Source organism: Triturus cristatus, chromosome 11 (genome assembly GCF_964204655.1).
Source record: "Triturus cristatus chromosome 11, aTriCri1.1, whole genome shotgun sequence".
NCBI lineage: Eukaryota > Metazoa > Chordata > Amphibia > Caudata > Salamandridae > Triturus > Triturus cristatus.
The window spans coordinates 931,082,300-931,103,008 of record NC_140594.1 but is presented as its reverse complement, the minus strand read 5'-3'; positions in this window follow the sequence as shown (position 1 = coordinate 931,103,008).

Sequence of the window (20,709 nt, the reverse complement as noted above, 5' to 3'; positions counted from 1 at the left end):
AATACGTAATGGCCTGCCAGCATTTGCAGCTGCAAGAAAATGGCATCACCGACAATTCATTAGCTAAGCCTTTGTGCATGAGATCGGCTTGCAGAAACTTGCAAATATCTTGCATTTGGAGGCTGTGGTTTTTTATGAGGTTACGTAAGTGAAAAACACACATCTGCGTCAGCAGTTTCTTGTCATTGAAGGTGCAAGGAAAAGTGGTGCTGACTTAGACAGTAGACATAAGCCTGTCAGCGGAAATGTCTTGTTTTGTTTCTTTTAAGCATGCGGCTTTAGCAATATAGATTTTGACTGTTTACCACTAGAGGGCACAGCAGGAGATAATATGTAACGGCCTGCCAGCATTAAGTAATACTTATATATTTTAGATTATACACAATGCTTCTTCTATCTGTAACAATACGCAATATTTCCGGTGCAGCTTTGGAGCGAGTGCATAGTCAAAGCTCCATACTTTGAAACCCATTTGAGGCTTGGCTTAGGCTTAACATCCTGTGATTCTGGGCAAATCACTTAACCTCACATGCCTAACAAGCATTTACAATGCAACGGTCTCGGCATTGTTAAAGTTAGAGCTATTGGCATTGCTCATGACATTATTTTTGTTTATGTTTTTGTTTTTAAAACATTTAAAGAAACGGCATTGTTATTTACAATGTCAATATCTTAATCACCCTCAAATTAGTATGGACATTCCCTTGAACTAAAAATGTGCAGAAAGAGCCCATTTTGGAACTGCCCAAGACCCGAATGTGTATTTGTCCGAAGACATATGGTTTGGATTTGGTAGCAAACATCTGATGCCAATATGCAGTCTGAGTTCAAAATGTACAACTGGCAGGCAGTGGCGGGCATTTGTGAAATCACTCAGCCTTTATGCGTCGGATTGAGCAGCCATGAATCCGATGACTACATCCGAATCTGAAACACACTCGGGTGTTGGCCTTTTACACACTACTGTATGCTCATAATTATAGACAATATGGATAGGTATATAACACTTTCTCCTTATATTCAGCTTCCTGTAAGAAAATGGAGAGTAATAACAGTGTATAAGAATTATTAATTGTTCTCACCAGTATGTTCATCCCGTAAAAAATGTGGTGTGCTTGCCCTTGCATTTAAGCCATGCGACCCTTGACCCGTGCTCTACCCCAGCCTGCCCACCTTTGAAAAATTCATAATTTAAGTGACACACATTCCCATCCGTTTCTTAATAGTGTCATTGAGTCCACATGTCTTGTAGTTCCGCAGCAGAGCATGACTAAGAAATCAAACAAGCCCTTTGAACCGCGTGACCTTCCAGAAGCCCAGCTCAATGGCGTCATTGTTGCTCATTATAGAAAAAGAAGACCATAGAGTACAGAAGATGGCGATAGCAGACCTCGACTCCCTTCAGAGTCATTAAGAAAGCCTCACAAAGTTATAGCAGGATGGAAGAAACCATGCCTCAGTCTAGACATGGGGGGCCCTGTTCTCGTACCGAGATGACTGAAATATGATTCACCAGGTTAGAGTTCTCAACTTTTCCACTAGCTAAGCAGGGACTTTTCCCTAACGATATAAACACACCCCTTTGGCAGGCGGTCTGATTCAGAACTCTCTCCTGTTCTGGACTTCAGGAAAAGCCCCTGTTTCCTCTGTTGTCGAAGACACCCTAGAGTTCATTAAGCCCCCGTGCACAGTGCAAACAGTGTTTGCTAATGGGCTGAATGACATAAGGAAGGCAAAAGAGAGCAAACTGAGCTTGGCTTTAGTTTGCTAGAGTACGCTATGGAAATATCATTTGCGTAAAATCACCCCGCTCCATGGAGTAAAACCGGAATTGATATGCCCATTTTACGACTAAGGGGCATATTATCAAGCCAGGCGATACAATTATCGCCGCTTTAGCGGCAGAAAACTGCCGCTAAAACAGCGATAATGGGCTTGATAATATGCCCCTTTGTTTGAAGCCAAACCTGTTTACTCCATTCATCATTAAGCAAGGAGGAGAAACGGTGGTAAATTCATAGTCTTGTTTGTCTTTCCTGGGTGCAGACCTCTGCTTTGATGTCTATGGTTTCATTGCACCAGCTATAAAACACGTGGCGACTATCCCGCACCACCCCATCGGATAACACGTATTTCTGAGCTACAATGCAAGTCTGTGCAGGGCCTTCAGATGTATAAATGTATGTAATTTTCTATAGTTGAAAGGGAATCTTTGGCAAGGGTATTAATAAAGGCAGCAACACATGTTTCCTGGATTAACTCATACATAGGGTTTAGGAAGCCAATAAATAATGTCCGATCATGTCACAATTCAGTATTTTTTCTGTATGCCTTTTTCAAACCCACGGAAATCAACGTTGCCGGTGCTCCTGTAAAGTGCTCCAATACCTTCGGGTCCAGTTCGCGCTATAGTCACACACACGTGCGATGACATATGTTGGATCTGGAAAGCCCGGTTGCGATTGTCCCCAAAACAGACGCCACCAGGTGGGTGCGGAAAGTCCAGATGATACAACAGGGTAATGCAGACATATACTAGGTTATTGCACACATCGTGAAACATGCGGGCATGACAACGTTTTAAGGCCGGCATACGTGTCTGTATGCAATGCGGAGGGGGTAACGTCTCTGCAAGATCCAGACATTGCATTAAAGGCGAGGGACTAACCTTTCGCATCCCCTGAACTTTGCGCAATAGATAACGTGCCTGCCTATGATGCGTTTACTGATCTTACAAACGCATCCAGGTAGGTACCTTGGCCCAAATGTATCCCCTACGCTCCCGCACAAATTCTGCGCTTAGCTTTCAAGCAGGTCAATATGGCATCTCCAGCCTCGCCCTTCTCAAAGTTGTACCCCAAACCACACTGACATACACGAACGGGTTTCAGCACCAAATGTTGGGCATCTATCTCTCACCCAGTACCCATCTTACAAGGACTCGGTCACACACACGCCCTGACTTCATCACAGTTTCAGGCGCATCCAGGCCTTCTGGTACAGGAGCACTGGGAAAAGGCTCCACTCGCGTGGAAGACTCACCTGACGGGCCTCGCCATGGCGCACGCTTGTTCCACGGTGTTTCGGGTACTGCTGGTCCTTAGGCTGACGGTCGGACGCTGATCAAAACTCGAAGGTTCAAGATAAGACGGAGGGTCCTTGGGAAAGGACCGGGGGCGATGGCGTTTCCTCTTCCTTTGTTCTTACAAGCCCCCGAAGGTAAAATGGAAGGAAACAAAACAAACAGAAAACTGCAGCTTCTCATCCTAACTTGCTGCTACAGCAATTACTCCCGCCCCTCAGAGTGCTCGTGCTCCGTCATCATTGGGTCGTCTAGTAAGATGCGCCGCGCCCCATTGGCGGCTTCGAATTTCTGATCGGGCAGCCGGCTGTCTATCAGTGTGAAAGGAGGGGGCGCGTTGTTCCCGCCTTCCATGGAGCAGGACAGAGAAGCGCGCGTATAGGCACTAAGTTAAGTTGAGCTTCTGAAACACCAACATGGAGGCTCACGGGTGGTCTTTGCAATTTTAGTTGCTTATTCGACATGAGGCATGGTTTGAAAATCTGACGAAAAGCTCTATTTTAATTTTCAAGGTTGCTGCTTCTACCAAGTCTTACGTGCTGCCGCGGCGAGCAAGCCCAGCTGCCAGTCATTGAGGGAATTGCCCCGAACACCACCGCCTTTCCCTGAGGTCAAGCAGAAATGCCTCGGAGAAACGCAGCGCATTTTCAGATTCGGGGGCGTGTTTTTCGTTCTCTCCTCTTGCCATTGGCTGGAATGTTTACATTCCAGAGGAGACAAAGAAAGTAAAAAACACGCCCCCGAATCCGAAAAAGACGGGGCTTGTTTGTAGAGACAAAGCTCTTCTCCAATGGCTGACCAGCATTTAAGAGGCCAGCCAATGGAGAAGAGGGAAGAAGAGGGGCCGGTTCAAGCCCCTCTTCTGAAAACATTAAATCTCGGAGCGAGACTGCGCAAGCGCAGCCTTCGCAGCCGAGACCTAAAAAGGAACCTTGGAGCTCAGGTAAAGCGTTCAAATACCTTCGGTTTGAGCTTGCTGTATATAAAATTGCAAAAAAGAAAAGTGGAGGGGCTCCAGTCTTTCACATCATGAGCTAATTTCCTGCACCTTTGCATTTTCAAATAATAAATAGCCTATGCCGCTTGGAACGTGGCATTTTATTATTGTATTTATATACTACCCTTATAAGCCGTTTTAACACCTTATAATTAGACTTCATATACAGGGCATTGTGTAAGGCTGAATAATTGTGCAGTTTGATGGCCAGTCTCAAACTTTATCACTTACTAGGGATACACAAAATGCTTCTTGAGAAATTGCTAAGAAAACGATGCAGCATGATGTACCAGCAATTAAACGAGGCTGAAAAAACACCCGTCCTGTAACCCAGCACAGTGTGAAATGTTTCTCTTTCTTAAGAAGGATTTCTACAGTAGCTGCAGACGTATCTCATTTTATGACCAAATTGAGTATTCTGCATTGGGTTGTAGGAGAATTTGTTTTAGACATCAGAGGTTTATAGTGAATTATTGTTCTTTTTATGTGTATCCTGTCACTGCCAGGTTTTCATTTTTATTTATCAGGACTAGGTAGCAGCTTTCTTCTCTTAAAACGATGCGTCATGTATTATCACAAGTAGAACACCAGCACCCCTCCCCCGCCAGCAACTGACTGGCTTCAAGTTGAATGCTTTAACCTTTGGTGTTCACTGGATCAATTCATAAACATTAAGGAAGGTGTTCCAATAATAACGTTACAAAAACCACAAGCATCATTCAATCAATCAAAAGTTCAGACTACCAGTTTTACAGAAATAACACTTTAAATAAATACTTCTCAATGCAATGCTATGATGTGTCTATTAGTGTCAAAACTTCAATGTTAAACAGCAGTAGATGTTGGAGCATCCAGGATAATGTGCTGCATGACAACTTCGTAGAGCTCGGTGGCGGCGCGAGGAAGGTCAGCATGAGCCGCAGGGCGCACGACCTACGGCCAGGAGGCTGAGAGGCAGCATGGGCATTTAGCCCCTCTTAAAAAACACGCACGATGTAGTGTTGCGCTCTAGTCCTCGCACGCTGCGTGGCTACGTAGTGCGCGAGGACAGCGCGAAGGAACGATCTGCGCATGCGCGAGTCGGGGAATCGACCGCGCGGTCGTGTATTGCCCGGCGCTCTCCTTAGAGTTAATTAAAGTAATTAAAGAGCCATATACCACCATCTCCCAGCGTCATCATTTGGGTAATGACATACAACATTACAGTGGCGACGAGTTAAGGGATCTTAATGAACGTGGTGAAGAATTAAAGGACCATACCCATCTATCCTGCAAGCACAGGCCAGCCTGGAAGCCACCACTGGGGACTGCAAGTAGGAAGACCATCCTTGAGGCACAAATAAACGAGGGAGAGCGCGGCAGAGGCAACAAGACAAGACAGGAGCCACCACTGGGTGAGAAACCAGCAACGGGGGTAGAAAGCAAGATAAGGACAGAGAAGGCTTCAACCCATCGGGACCCTGGCGGAGGCAGCAGCGCGCGGAGACAGGGGAGCAGAAGAAACGCGACAGGAGCAAGCGCAGGAAGGAAGCGCGGACGCGCCAGGTAGTCCAAGAGGCCCAGGGGCGGCGCCAGAAAGATGCGCCGAGATGAGCGCGCAAGGATCTTCGCTGACGACGCCAATCCCGTTCCTGCTGAGACCGGGAGAACCCCAAATGAAGTGGGAGGATTGGCGAGAGTATTTCAAGAACTACATCGCAGCTCTAGAAGATGAAAATGGAGAACCTTTCCCCAGCGCGAGGAAGAAAAGGATTCTCCTGCACAACTTAAGCCCGGAAGGCATAAGAGTTTTTCAGAACTTAGTCCCTGCACCCAGACAAGCTGCCGACGACGATGTATTCAAGCACGCCATTGAGGATCTCGACACCCACTACCGCCCAGCTGTGAGTGTTTCCATTGACCGATACAATATCCAACAAAGGAAACAAGAGACTGGCGAATCCATAGACGATTACGTAGCAGCGTTGAGGAAGTTAGCGGTGACATGCAAGTATGGAGCTCTGCATGACGAGTTCATAAAAGACCACATAGTCATGCATACCACCAACAAAAGTGTGCAAGATAAGTTGTGGGCAAACAGTGAGGCGTCACTAAAAGAAGTAATTGCCATGGTAAAAAAGGCAGAATTGACTAAAAGGTGCGCTGATGCAGCGAAAAGGGAGACGCTCCAGAAGACCATGGTGAACAAAGTCGACGACGGTGAACCACAGGGAAGGAACAAAACCATACCTCCGGAAGGTAAAGGACCAACTAAATGGAAAGGGAAACAAGGGCAAACATGGAAGCAGAATAGAGACAACAACGCGTCATGTTACAGGTGCGGAAGTCAAGCACATGCAGCCCAGGACAAGCGTTGCCCTGCGTTTCGAGCGAAGTGTATGTTCTGCGGCATAATGGGACACTATGAAAAGGTTTGTCGACGGAAAATGAAGAGACCGATGGTGAAGTACGTCAGGCAAGATCAACAGGAAGAAGAAGAAGAGCAAGAGGAAGATGTTGAGGTACTATGCTTGGAAGACCAAGTACTGGGAATAGATGGAAAGCGCTCCCGCAAACCACAATGTGACATGGTCATAGGAGGAGTGAGAATCAAGATAGTAATAGACTCGGGATCCCCGTACACCATCATCCAAAGAGCAGTGTGGAAGGAAGAATTCGAGCCCAGTTTGGGATCAAGGCTAGAACCCCCAGATATACGACCAGTATCGTACACTGGAGAACCGATTCCCATGTTGGGATACAGGAAGCTGATCTTTGAATTCAGAGGAAGAAGCGCGGGGTGCAAACTATATGTAGCGGAAAAGGGCCCATCCGTCCTAGGATGGATGGATCAAGGTGACCTAGGGATCAAGTTGGATGCAGGAGGGGACACACAAGTGCTTATGACAGCGCCCGGGAGCTGGCCGGGACTGGAAGAGATGAAAAGCAAATTCCCGAAGGTATTTGGAGGGAAGGTAGGGAAACTGGAGAAATTCACACACAAGATTGTACTCAAAGAGAACTCCAGACCAGTATCCCACAAAGTCCGCAACGTGCCCCTAGCCGTAAAAGAAGCAGTGCAGATGGAACTTCGTATATTGGAGCAAAATGGAATAATAGAGCCCATAGACTGCTCGGAATGGCTCGCCCCCTTGGTAGTGGCAATGAAACCCAATGGGAAAGTCCATCTGTGTGTGGACCTTCGAGAACTGAACAAATGCCTAGTCGTGGAGAAATTCCCATTACCTCGCATCGAAGAAATGTTGTCCAAAACCAAAGGGGTAAAGTGGTTCTCCACCATTGACCTTACTTCGGCCTATCACCAGATAGATCTACATCCGACAAGCCGGAAACTGACATCCTTCATAACACCCTTTGGATGCTACCAATTCCGCAGAATGCCGTTCGGTCTCGCCTCAGCAGCGGCGATGTTCCAGAAATTAATGCATCGCCTATTCCAGGACACTTGTTGTAGGTATCATGTTACTTGTTGTATCATTATGCCTGGATGCAATGACAAAAGAGACAGCAAAATACAAGTCGTATAGACCCCGCGCAACACCGCCCCCCACCCCCACCCATTTTTTTTATCCCACTTAAAGCCCTGGGTAGGATACTCAACAACAGGGCCGAACTGGAACCCCAAAGTAGGCCTGGCAATTATGTCGGACCAGCTGGAGGGTCATGGGGGAGGTTAACTGTGAAGCACTTTTGCTACAGGAAACGCCCGATGCCCGGGCAAGCCAGCCCGGCCCTGCTCAACAACCCCGTTCTCTCCCGCATTTACCTGTGATCAGGCGCGCAACACCCATTGAACTCAAAGGGCTTCAGCCCCCCCCCCCCCCCCCCCCGTCGTGTGTGGCAGCCCGGGATGAGACCGCTTCCCGGGCAGACACAAAGCCGCGCCCGAGCACTTCACAGGTCTTTAAAAAGACCATTTGCATGTTAATGAGGCCTCGCTGTTGGTTCACCCCTTCTAAGAACCCCCGCAGCTCCACTCTGCCTAGATTCAGTCCCCCCACCCCCGAAATCAGCGCCACTCTGCCTACTGTTTAAAGATTCAGTCCCCCCTGAAATTTTTGCTTAGCCCCCCCCCCGAACATTAACTAGCAAGTGATTTCGCTGGTCGCTTTTTCACAAGCTCTGAACTTTGGCAGTGATGTTTCCCCTTGATAGAGAAGTTTCAGCGCGGAGTGCGGCACGAGCCCTCGGCGGAGGCACAGGCACGCGGCGCGGCTCTGAGGAGGGGGCCGCCCGATCTATGGCTTCAGCCTTCATGTGCGGCGTGGAGGGCCTGCTCTTCAATGGCAGCCGCTTCGTGTGGAACCTGACCATGTCCACGCTGCGGAGGTGGTACGCCGACCGGCTGGGGGTGGGCACCTCCTGAGGACCTGGTGCGGGCTCAGAGAAGTTTACCAAGTAAGAACCAGGGGGCATTTAGAGGGTTATAGGCTGGCATGGCGAGAGGGAATATCGACAACTAATTAGATATATCCACAACACTGCACCATCAGCAAGTACACTTATTGCACCTCCGCTGCTGATGCATGTATATTTACATCAAACTCCTTTTACCGCCACTCAGTGCCTTGCTGCAACAGAGAATCTTCGGTACCTCAGTACTTGCAGCGTTTTGTAAAAAGCATATTTCCAAGCAGTCATCGAACACCGCCGCCTTTCTCCGAGGCAGAGCAGAAATGCCTCGGAGAAAGGCAGCGGCATTTTCGGATTCGGGGGCGTGTTTGTCTTTTCTCTCCTCCAGCCATTGGCTGGAGGAGAGAATGAGACTTCTTGCAAAAAACACGCCCCCGATCCGAAAAGGACGGGGCCTGATCGGAATGACTGACCTCTTCTCCAATGGCTGGCCAGCATTCAAGAGGCCAGCCAATGGAGAACAGGGGAGAAGAGGGGCGGGTTCAAGCCCCTCTTCTCCAAGTCATTAAATCTCGCGAGCGAGACTGCGCAAGCGCAGCCTTCGCTAGCCGAGACCTAAAAATCATGATGAGAAGCTGGATAAGGTACTCCGTGTGCTAGAAATCAACGGCCTGACCGCGGAATGGGAGAAGTGCCGACTGGGAATGACGTCAGTCACCTACCTGGGTCATGAAATAGGAGGACAAGGCATCACGCCTAAACGCGCAAATGTGGAAGCGATATGCAATGCTATGGCCCCATCCAACAAAGAAGAGGTGCGATCCTTCCTGGGCATGGCGGAAGAGTACAGCAAGTTTGTGCAACATTTTGCCACCAAAACACACCACCTACGACAATTAAGGAGGGACAAAACGGTGTACAAGTGGACAGAAGAAACACAAAAGGAATTTGAAACCCTGAAGAAAGACATCAGCCAAGCAGTGCCACTGCAGGGATATGACCCGCACGGTCGATCAGTACTGACGACGGATGCCAGCGAGAAACGACTGGGAGCAGTCCTCATGCAGGAGAGGAGAGAAAGAACGACGGAGACCCTCAGTTTCGCATCAAGAACGCTATCACCCACTGAACAGAAGTATGGCGTAATTGAGAAGGAGATGCTAGCGGTGGTGTGGGCCATGGGGAAGTTCCGCCAATTTCTATGGGGCACAAGGTTCAAACTCAAAACTGTTAGACGGCGACCTCAGAGGAGCCCGGGAAGGGAGTCCTGACTACCCTGAGACCCACCCTCAAGTATCGTAGCCGGGCACTGGCGGGAGACTCCTCAGGAGGAGAAGTCTCGTATCGAGGATCGTACTTCGGGCACCACACGACACAGAAACAACACACTGTGCGTTCTTAGGAACCAATCTTTATCAAGTAGGTTAGCACTGCAAATATGTACAAGGAGAGCACGGGCTCAATGAGTCTCGGAAGGGATAGGGGGTAGCGGGACAGTCTTTGGCACAAAAGTTCAAGGTATGGACGTACCCGGCGCACAGCTCACAATCCTCGAGCTGGGGGGTAGGCTGGTTGTTGTAGGGTCCGGCGGGACCAGTGGAGTCTGTGGAAGCCGCGAGTCACTCAGCGGGCTCAGGTACAAGTTCGGAGGTCTTACGATCTTCAGGGAGCCGCGAGTCACTCAGCAGGGCTCTGGTACAAGTTCGGAGGTCTTACGATCTTCGGGGAGCCGCGAGTCACTCAGCAGGGCTCTGGTACAAGTTCGGAGGTCTTACGATCTTCGGGGAGCCGCGAGTCACTCAGCAGGGCTCAGGTACAAGTTCGGAGGTCTTACGATCTTCAGGGAGCCGCGAGTCACTCAGCAGGGCTCAGGTACAAGTTCGGAGGTCTTACGATCTTCGGGGAGCCGCGAGTCACTCAGCAAGGCTCAGGTACAAGTTCGGAGGTCTTACGATCTTCAGGGAGCCGCGAGTCACTCAGCAGGGCTCAGGTAGTTCTAAGTTCCAGGAGCCGCGACCGCGTCAGCAGGCTCTCGTTGTTCCAGCGTCGAATCTGCCGGACAGTCCCAGAGCACCCCTTGTTATAGGTCGACCCCTCTTTGATGTCCGGGGTCTGTGCAGGCAGGGGTCTTGTCACCTGGGGGTCGCTTGTCGGGGATTTCCTGCCATTGTCTTTTGATCCTTTCAGGGCCGGGTCGGGAGGAGTCCCAGACACCCAGCAGGCGTGGAGCCAGCCTTCAGGGAGGCCGGAGGGCCGATCGAAACCCATCGTCCCAGGGGAGTTCAGAGGTGCGATAGAAACTGCTCCTCCCTCTCTCAACCCCTGGAAGCGTGATGTCCTCCAGCCGGAGTGGCGCCTCTAGGCCCGGGTCGCGCTGGGGCCGGGCGGCCATCTTGGTGCATGAAGTGGGCACGCGGGCCCGGGGTGGCCGAAAGGAGAGAGGCCATGGACGAGGGTGTCCGGGTTGAGTGTGTGTGTTCTGGTGGAAAGGCTTGGTGAGGCCGGGGGATTGGGGCCGCCGGCACCAGGTTAGGGGGTGTGGGGACCAGTAGAGCCATGTTACGAGGCCGGGTCCAACACGCGTCCCCCCCAGCTGAAAGCCGGAGAGAACTGCCCATCATCTTGGGGGGTTCTCTTCGCTGAGGCGGAAGAACCGGGAGAGGCCATCGGCGTTGGCGTGGTCCGTCCCAGGACGGTGTTCCACGGTGAAATCCATCCCCTGAAGGGAGATTGACCACCGCAGTAGCTTGGGGTTTTCTCCCCGCATTTGCATAAGCCATCGCAAGGGCCGATGATCGGTTTGGACTTTGAAATGGGTGCCGAACAGGTAAGGGCGTAGTTTCTTGAGTGCCCAGACCACGGCAAAGGCTTCGCGCTCAATGGTACTCCATCGCTGTTCTCTGGGTAACAGCCGCCGACTGAGGAAGGCGACGGGCTGGTCCAGGCCTTGGTCATTCATCTGGGACAGGACGGCCCCAATGCCATGCTCGGAGGCATCGGTCTGGACTACAAACTCCTTGGAGTAGTCGGGAGCCTGGAGGACGGGGGCCGTGCACATGGCCTTCTTTAGGGCATCGAACGCCTCCTGGCAGGCGGGTGTCCACTGAACCTTTTTTGGCTGTTTTTTGGATGTGAGTTCTGTGAGGGGGCCTACAAGGCTGCCATACCCCTTGATGAATCTGCGGTAGTAGCCAGTGAGGCCCAGAAAGGCTCGGACCTCCGTTTGGGTGGTGGGGGGCTCCCAGGCCACGATGGCGTCGATCTTTGGTTGTAGAGGGGCGACCTGGCCACTCCCGACCTGGTGCCCCAGGTAGACTACTGATCCTTGTCCAATTTGGCACTTGCTGGCTTTTACTGTCAGGCCTGCCTGGCGCATGGGCGGTTAGCACTCTCCGGAGGTGCTGGAGGTGCTCACTCCATCCGGAACTGAAAACGGCTATGTCGTCCAGATAGGCCGCACTGAACTGTTCTAGCCCGGCCAGGACTCTATTTACCAGTCGCTGGAAGGTGGCCGGGGCATTTTTCATTCCGAAGGGCATTACGCGGAAGCGGTAATGCCCATCTGGGGTGGAGAAGGCAGACCACTCCTTGGCCCCCTCGGTGAGCGCAATCTGCCAGTATCCGCAGGTGAGGTCGAAGGTGCTGAGGAACCGTGCTGCCCCGAGTCGGTCAATGAGCTCGTCGGCTCGTGGAATGGGGTGGGCATCGGCTCGGGTGACGTCATTGAGCCCCCGGTAGTCCACACAAAACCGGAGCTCGGGGGCGACACCGGGGGCCACTGCCTTCGGGACCAGGACCACGGGGCTGGCCCAGGGACTGTCAGATGGCTCGATCACCCCCATGGTCAACATCTTTGAGACTTCAGCTTGAATGCAGGACCGGACCCGGTCGGGGACCCGGTAGGCTCGGTGTCTCACCGGCGGGCTGTCCCCGGTGTCCACGTCGTGGACACACCAGTCGGTGACTCGGGGGATCAGGGAGAAGAGGTCGGCAAATTGTCCTAGTAGCTGGCGGCAGTCCTCCTGCTGCTGGGCAGTGAGAGCTGGGGAGAGATTCACTCCCTCCACGGAGCCATCCTGCTCCTTGACACACAGAAGGTCCGGGAGGGGATCGGACTCATCTTCGGCCCCGTCATCGGTGGCCAGCAGGAGGCTGAGTTCTGTCCGCACGAAGTGAGGCTTGAGGCGGTTCACGTGAAGGACCCGGAGGGGATCCCGAGGCGACTGGACGTCCACCAAGTATGTGACTGGGCTCTTCCGCTCAATCACTTTGTAGGGCCCGGTCCACCTGTCCTGGAGGGCGCCTGGCTTCACGGGAGCCATGACCCATACTTGTTGGCCCGGCTGGAACTCGACCAGAGTGGCATTCTGGTCGTACCAGCGCTTCATCTCTTCTTGGCTTGTCTCTAGGTTGGCCTCGGCCAGTGCTCGGAACTTCCTGGTCTGGTTCCGGAGGGTCAGAACGTAGTGGAACACATCTCGTGGGGTGGTCTGGGGTGCCGCCTCCCACCCTTCCTTAACCAAGCTGAGGGGACCTCGGACGGGGTGTCCATAGAGCAACTCAAATGGGCTGAACCCTAGGGACTTCTGGGGGACCTCTCGGTAAGCGAACAAGAGGCAGGGGAGCAGGACGTCCCAATTACGCCGGAGGGGCTCTTCTAGGCCGGTGATCATCCCTTTCAGAGTCCGGTTAAACCTCTCTACTAGGCCGTTCCCCTGGGGATGGTACGGGGTCGTGAATTTGTAGGACACTCCACATTGTTGCCACAGGGACGTCATGTACCTCGAGATAAAATTAGTGCTGCGATCGCTCACGACCTCGCGGGGGAACCCTACCCGGGAAAAGATCCCCATCAGGGCCCGGCCCACTACGGGGGCCGTGACGGTGCGTAGGGGGATCGCCTCAGGGTATCGGCTGGCGTGATCCACCAGGACCAGGATGAAACGGTGACCTTGGGAGGTGGGGGGGTCCAGGGGCCCCACGATGTCGATCCCGACTCGTTCAAAGGGGGTACTGACGACCGGGAAGGGTTGGAGGGGAGCCTTGCGCTTCCCTCCACTCTTCCCGCTAGCTTGGCACGTGGGACAGGACTTGCAGTGGGCTTCTACGGCTGCTCTCATCTTAGGCCAGTAAAAATGGGTCACGAGACGGCTGTAGGTCTTGTCTTGACCCAGGTGGCCGGCAAGGGGGACGTCGTGGGCTAAGCCCAGGAGGAAGTCTCGGAAGCGGAGGGGTACCACCAGCACCCGCCCGGATCCCAGCTCCACCGACTTCTGCTCACTATACAAAATGCTATTTTCCCAATAAATTCGGTGCGTGCCAGTTTGGTCGCCTGCGGCTTGGCCCTCGGCCTGGCGCCGCAGTCCGACCAGGGAAGGACAGGTGGCTTGCTCCCGGCAAAACTCCTCCCGGGTGGGTCCACCCTCGTGGCGCCATTGGGCCAACTCGGGTAGATCTCCTAACTCAGGGACCGGGGCGGTATCGGACAGGGAGGGCTCGTCGCTGGCGACGGGCCCCTCCGATGGGGGGACGGGAGGACCCTCGGGGGTTACTGCTCTGACTTCTTCGGTCGGGGCGTCTTCGACTTCTCCCAGGGGGGTGAGTCGGGCTGACATAGATCGGGTGGTGGCGCACACCCACTCAGGGAGCCCCATCATCCCTAGGTGGGCCTTGCGTTCGACGTGCTTCCAGGGCGAACTCTTCAGGTCGTTCCCTAGGAGGCAGTCGACCTGCTGGGAGGTTCTTACGGCCACCCTCAGTTTACCTATTACTCCACCCCACTCAAACGGCACCAGAGCTACCTGACACATACTCTCTCTATTATCGGCGGAAATGACTGGGCAAAAGACGTTGGGGAGGATCTGCTCCTCGGGGACTAAGTGCCTGAGGACACCGGTGATGCTGGCCCCGGTGTCCCGCAGGGCCTCTATTTGGTGGCCATTGATCTTAACGAGCTGCCCGTATTTCTTCGTGTTGGAGGGCAGGAGGCTACCAGGGACCATCTCCCTATCTCCCAGGGATACTAGGGCCATGGCTGCGGGTTCCCATTCCCCGGCTTCCTCAACCTCCTCCCCCAGAGCTATGTTGGCTATCTGTCTTGCAGGGGTGTTTTGGGTGGCCATGGGGCACTCTGGGTCATTGGCGTAGTGCCCGGGCTTCTGGCAACGGAAACAAGTGACGGTTACCCTGTGTCCCCGTCTCCCGGGGGGCCCGGTTACTGGTGGGGGGGGCGCTGGGAAAGGTGGAGATTGGGTCTTCGGAGGACTAGGCTGGGACTCTCTCTGGCCTCCCTGGTTCCCCCGCCCTCTCTGGCGGGGCGGTCCCTGACTGGCTCGGGGGTATTCTCCTACCATGCCCCGGGTGACCCGGGTGTTGGTCCAGCGGTCTGCTTCCACCGCCAGCTTCCTGGGATCGGTGAGTTTGCTGTCGAGCAGATGCTGGCGTAGTTCCACAAAGCAGTTCGGAGCCAGGTGTTCCCACAATAGGAGGTCGGTGAGCTCCTCAAGAGTGGTGACTTTGCTGCCCTTGACCCACCCGTCGAAGGCCCAACTAAAAAAGTTTACATATTCTACCCAGGTGGTGCCCGGGATTTTCCTGCAGTCCCGGAATCGTTGACGGTACATCTCGGGGGTGAGACCGTACCTTGTGAGTAGAGCCTCTTTCATGTGGCTGTAGGAGGTCTGCAGAGAGAGGGGTAGGTCGAGCAGGGTGTCTCTTCCTTCGCTCAGAAATCGTCCCCACAACCCTGCCCCCCAGTCCTTCTGCGGGACCCGATGGGAGGTCATGGCGACCTCGTAGGCCCTGAACCATTGCTGAATGTCATCGTTTTTATAATATTCCTTGACCACATCTTTGGGGATGTGGACCTTCTGCTCCGCTGGGGAGGTCGCCTCTCGGTTTCCCGGGGGCCTCCCTTCCTCACTTCTGGCCTTGAGTTCGATTTCCTTCAAGCTGCGCTCGTGCTCCAGTTGGAGCTTCCTTCCTTCGTGTTCCCGTTGGAGCTTCTTCTCTTCTAGCTCGCCTTGCACGCGCATTTGCTCTACTGCTAGCTTTTTCTCTGCTAACTTTAATTCGCCTTCGATTTTGAGCTTAGCTAACTCGAGTTCGTGATTGCGGCTTCTCTCTCTGTCCGCGAGTTCCCCCGGGGATAGGCCCCCGTCTGGTACGATGTTTCGCACTTGATTGTTGCTGCTTTCGCCTTGGGGAGGTTCGGCCTCGTTGGGGCGCTCCCCCGTGTTTTCCGGGCGGGAGGCCCCGGTATCCACCCAGGCTTTCAGTGCTTTCTGCAAATCTTCCTTGGTGTTTAGACCGGTGGTAGCGATTCTAAGTTCTTTGCAGAATTGCTTTAGTTCTTTGTGTGTGTATTCTTCTAGTTGTTCCACCTGGAACACCCTGTTGGCGTTGATTTCTGCGGGGATCCCGGTATTTCCTTCTGCCATCTTTGTTGGTAGTGCGTCCGTCGTTCACAGTACGATCTCTCGGTGATGGGCCCTGTGAGAAGTTGGCCTGATGTATGATGTCACTAGTTCTAGTGTACACCTTATATCAGTCCAAATACCCTTATGGTGATTGGTTGTAAAGTCAACCTTATAGACCAGCTATCCTAGTGGTAGCATGGACAAGAGCAGTCTTAGGCTAAACTCTGAATGGCATGTGAAGCCAGCTGTGATACCATATATAATCCCTTGAATACCAAATGAAAGGACACCACAACAGATATATATATAAAATAAAGTGTATTTATTCTAGTCAAACCCTCAGCACTCTTTATGAGATTAGAGGTAAGTACAACACAGTCTTATTTAAGCATACATTAAGTCACACAGGTAAGTAATACAGTTAGGCCCTAGGGGCCACGCAAACCATATACTAAGTAAGTGGTATAAGAACCACTGTCACGGAAACAGAATAGGCCTAGGCCTAGGGAATCGCTGGGGCTACACTACACTAGCGTTAGTTAGGAAGTGGGAGGCCCACGGGATTCGTGTGCAGAGTGGAAACACTCACGCGTAATGCGTAAAAGTCAATAGCAATAGTACAGTTTAGAAAACGGTAGATTTAGGACACTTCCGGAGTAGCTAGGAAGTTGAGATTCGAAAACTAGACACTAGGATAGTCACTATCCTGATGAGCACCGGAGTACCCAAGTTACCTAGCCCACAGGCTGCGGGTGCATAGGGGTGAAGATGCGTCGTTTTCGTCGTCGACTCCTATGGATGCCTGAAGAAAGATGCTGACAGGCAGTCAGTGAAGAGTGTCCGGTGGATCCCAAGGCTGGGATCAAGAAGAGAAGAAACCTGCAAGCAGAAGGGACAGAGTCAAGGTCACTAGCCAGTGACCACGTGGAACCAGGAAGGAACCAGGCGATGTCGTGAAGATTGCAGGTGAAGGTGAAGCTTGTCGCTGCAGCCAGGAGGACCAGGAAGCGTCGAGGACGACCAGGACCAGGAGGCGAGCTGACCCACGAAGGCTCTTGCTGTCGGCGGCGTCGAAGTTGGACTAGGACTCACCAAGCCTTGGCAAGCGGAACCCACGAAGAACGAAGGACTTGCTTCTGGTGCAGACCAGGAAGGTCTGGGGTGCTTCTTCTTTGCAGAGAAGCGGGAGCCAGTCTGGAGGAGCTGTTCTGCTTGATTTTCCCAGTCTTCTTGTATTAACAGGTGATTGAATGTGACTTCAGTCTCTTACCATTCAAGCCTAAGGGTTAGAGTAGTGGATGGAGCCTATTTACTAGGCACTTCGACGTGATTCTGTGCCCTTCCCCATAGATCAGGGCTTGCACATATAGCCTAGGGGATAGATTCGTTAGTATTAGGGATAACCTGTCCTGTAGTGAGGGTATTTCATGGAGCCGTGCTGAATGCAGGCCTGGTAGGCCTCAAACGGGAGAGACTCCATCTTTCTTTCTGCTCCGGCAGCTTGGGATGCTTCTAGGTCAAATGTGATGTTTTAGTTATGAGGTGTTATTCGCTTGGAGAGAACCGGTTCAGGCCGGCCCTTATCGAAGGATTGTATTTTTCTTCATGCCGAAGACACTACATCAGGCCGGCCGGCTGGGAACGTGTCCTTGGTACGGGGAGGTACAAGAATTTGGTGGGCGGCAGGTTACGGGCCGGAATTTTCCATGAGGAAATGCACCTCTATATTAGTGAAAGTCTGAGGCAGTTACAAGTTCAGTCCGTAGGCGGCATCTAGCCGTTAGCAGTAAAGCTACTACTTATTCCAGGGAAGACAGACGCCATCTTGAAGGCGGAGAAGAACTGAGAGACAGATGCTTTCCTAACAGAATAACCAGAGAGGAGAGAGTAGCCGATAAGGAAGAGGTCCCAGTGACTCGGAGAAGGGTGATTCCAGGCGAGCCGAGGCATAAACGAGAAGGGAGCCTAGATGACCACTGAGTGCAGGCTACATACTACTAAGGTGATGTCGACCCTTTCTTATTAGAGTGTACAACTTAATCTTTCACTTTTCTTTGCAGGTTATGTGTTATATCGTAATGTTATGTGATTGTATGTGCAATGAGTAATAAAGTATCCAGTTTGTAGTGAACCAACATGTGCTGTGTGTTCTTGTATAAGAGGGTAGCCTATTCTTCTAGTCAGCTGCGGCTACATGAACAGATGTTAACCCTGATCAGGTAAGTGGTAACTGAATAAGGGAAAGAGGAGCCCCTCAAACCTGAGAACAGGCTATGCCCGAACTGGTAATCCTTGTGTGATCTGATGAATAGTGAGACTGATTCCCTTTTTGTATGTTATGGTGATCATAGGATGAACTGTCGTATGAGACTGCCGTCTAGGTAGAGAGGTCTGGGTTCGTATGGGACCGCGAGGCCGCCACTTGTGATACTGTCGTATGGGCAGAGAGGTCTGGATTCGTAGGGGATCGCGAGGCCGCCGATTGTGCTGAGACTGCCGTCTGGGCAGAGAGGTCTGGGTTCGTATGGGACCGCGAGGCCGCCACTTGTGATACTGTCGTATGGGCAGAGAGGTCTGGATTCGTAGGGGATCGCGAGGCCGCCGATTGTGCTGATACTGTCGTATGGGCAGAGAGGTCTGGGTTCGTATGGGACCGCGAGGCCGCCACTTGTGATACTGTCGTATGGGCAGAGAGGTCTGGGTTCGTATGGGACCGCGAGGCCGCCACTTGTGATACTGTCGTATGGGCAGAGAGGTCTGGATTCGTAGGGGATCGCGAGGCCGCCGATTGTGCTGATGCTGTCGTATGGGCAGAGAGGTCTGGGTTCGTATGGGACCGCGAGGCCGCCACTTGTGATACTGTCGTATGGGCAGAGAGGTCTGGGTTCGTATGGGACTGCGAGGCCGCCACTTATGAGATCTTGGTATGCATAGTAGGAATCCCCTGTCCTTAGGTGATAGATATATGTGGTTGTAGGATTGTAAATAGGTTCTAGGGAGGGGGTAACGTTCTGAGTGGGTTAGTGAGGCTCTGATGAGCGGGTTCTATCTGATCCGAAAACCCAAGCAGAACATTTGGCGTCACGAACCGTTTACGAAACCTGTGTGCGTTGTGGTCGTATTGTGTTTGTCTTCGGCGTGTGCGTGGTTTTGTTTCTATATTATTTGTATATACCTGCGTGTAGTTTTCTTTTCTCTTTCTTTTTTTTTTCTCTTTTCTCTCTTTTTCTTTCTTTTCAAGGATGTTTTCTAGAAAGTCGAAATCTACTTTTAAGTTGCCCGTTGATATTCCCGGCTGGGATTCAACGCCTTATGAAGCCTTAGCCCGTGAGTGGGCTGATTCTACTGGTTTGAGTGAGAATTGGAATTCTTTTTTGGAGCTGGCGGAGCCGGCTAATGTGATTACTTGCTTACAGAAGGCGCCGGTATCTAAGGGTGATGAACTTCCCGTTTTAGGGCGCAGAGGTTGGATTGTTCTGTCTGCGTACAGGATTCTCCATGAGAGGTTGTTGAAGTTGCAGAACTTGCATAAGGATTTGGAAGCGAACTTTGTTGAAATTCAGAATGCTCATACTTTGTTGCGGTGTCAAAATAAGTTGCTTGCTGACAAACTTGAGACGTACCAAACTATTGCCGAGAGAGCGGCTGTGCGAATTGCTCGTTATAAATACAAGAATCGGCGTGGTCGGGTTTCGACGCGGAAGGTGCGTCTGGTCGTGGCGAAAGCCGGACTGGATTGGAATCCTGATGAATGGGATGGTAATATCTGGAACTCGAGTGATTCTCCTTCCTCGGGTGAGGAGTCTGCCAAGCGCGAGTCCTCTCGCTCCGGCCGTGCTTGTAAATCTGCTTCTTGCGCCTCTGATGGTGCACCCCATGATTGCGCTCGTCCTTCGAGCAGGGTCGATGCTTCTTCCACTGATTGTTCCTCTACGTGTACTGGTCGAGCTCCTTATGATGCTCATCCCGCGGTCTCGGCGCATCCAGTTTTTCGACGGAAGGTGCAGCAGGCTCCCGGTGCTCCGAATGGTATTGCTTTAGACTCTTTGGAGGATTTTACTCAACAAGAAATTAGTGATATTTTGCAGCGATTTCGACAGCGAGTTGGTGAGCCCTTGCTCACATGGATGGTGCGCCTTTATGAACTGGGCGCTGCTGGCATTATGTTGGATGCTGGCGATTGTTTGAAGTTTTGTTCCTTGAGTTCGGATTCTACTGTACAGGATCATTTTCGTAACTTTAATGGTGGTGGTCAAATTTCTTTGCTTCAATTGGCGACTGAGGGTTGTAATCAAAAATATCCTACTGAGTCTGACTGGCCTGTGAATGACAAACCGTGGTATACTTTACGCGATGCTGCGCAACGTCTCAAAGAGGAGGTGATGAAAACAGCAATTTTTCTGAATACTGCTGACCGGTTGCTTGATGCTTTCTTGACATCTTCTGTGCGGAATCGTATTATTCGTTCTTCCCCTGTTGCTTATAAGCAGGTCATGATGACTTTATTGATTAATCAGACTGGTAACATGTTATCTGTGGTGCTGGAATCGGTACGCCAACTCGGTGAGTTGGGTGAGTGGTTTAAACCTGAACGGCAGTCCCGGCCTGACACTCGTACTCCTGGTGAAAATAAATTTACTAGACGTGATATGTTTCTTGCTCTTCTGGCTGATGGTGTGCGTAAGGAGGACATTGATGGTGAGACTACTTCTCGTTTGTGGGAAATGTTTCGCAAACGTGGCTTGGATCGAAAGGAGGGTGCCCGGCGTGTTCGGACAACTGAGTGTGATCGTGGTTTTTCTGACGGTAGCGGTGATGACGACCGCCGTGGGCGCTCTGATCGTCGTGATGATCGCCGT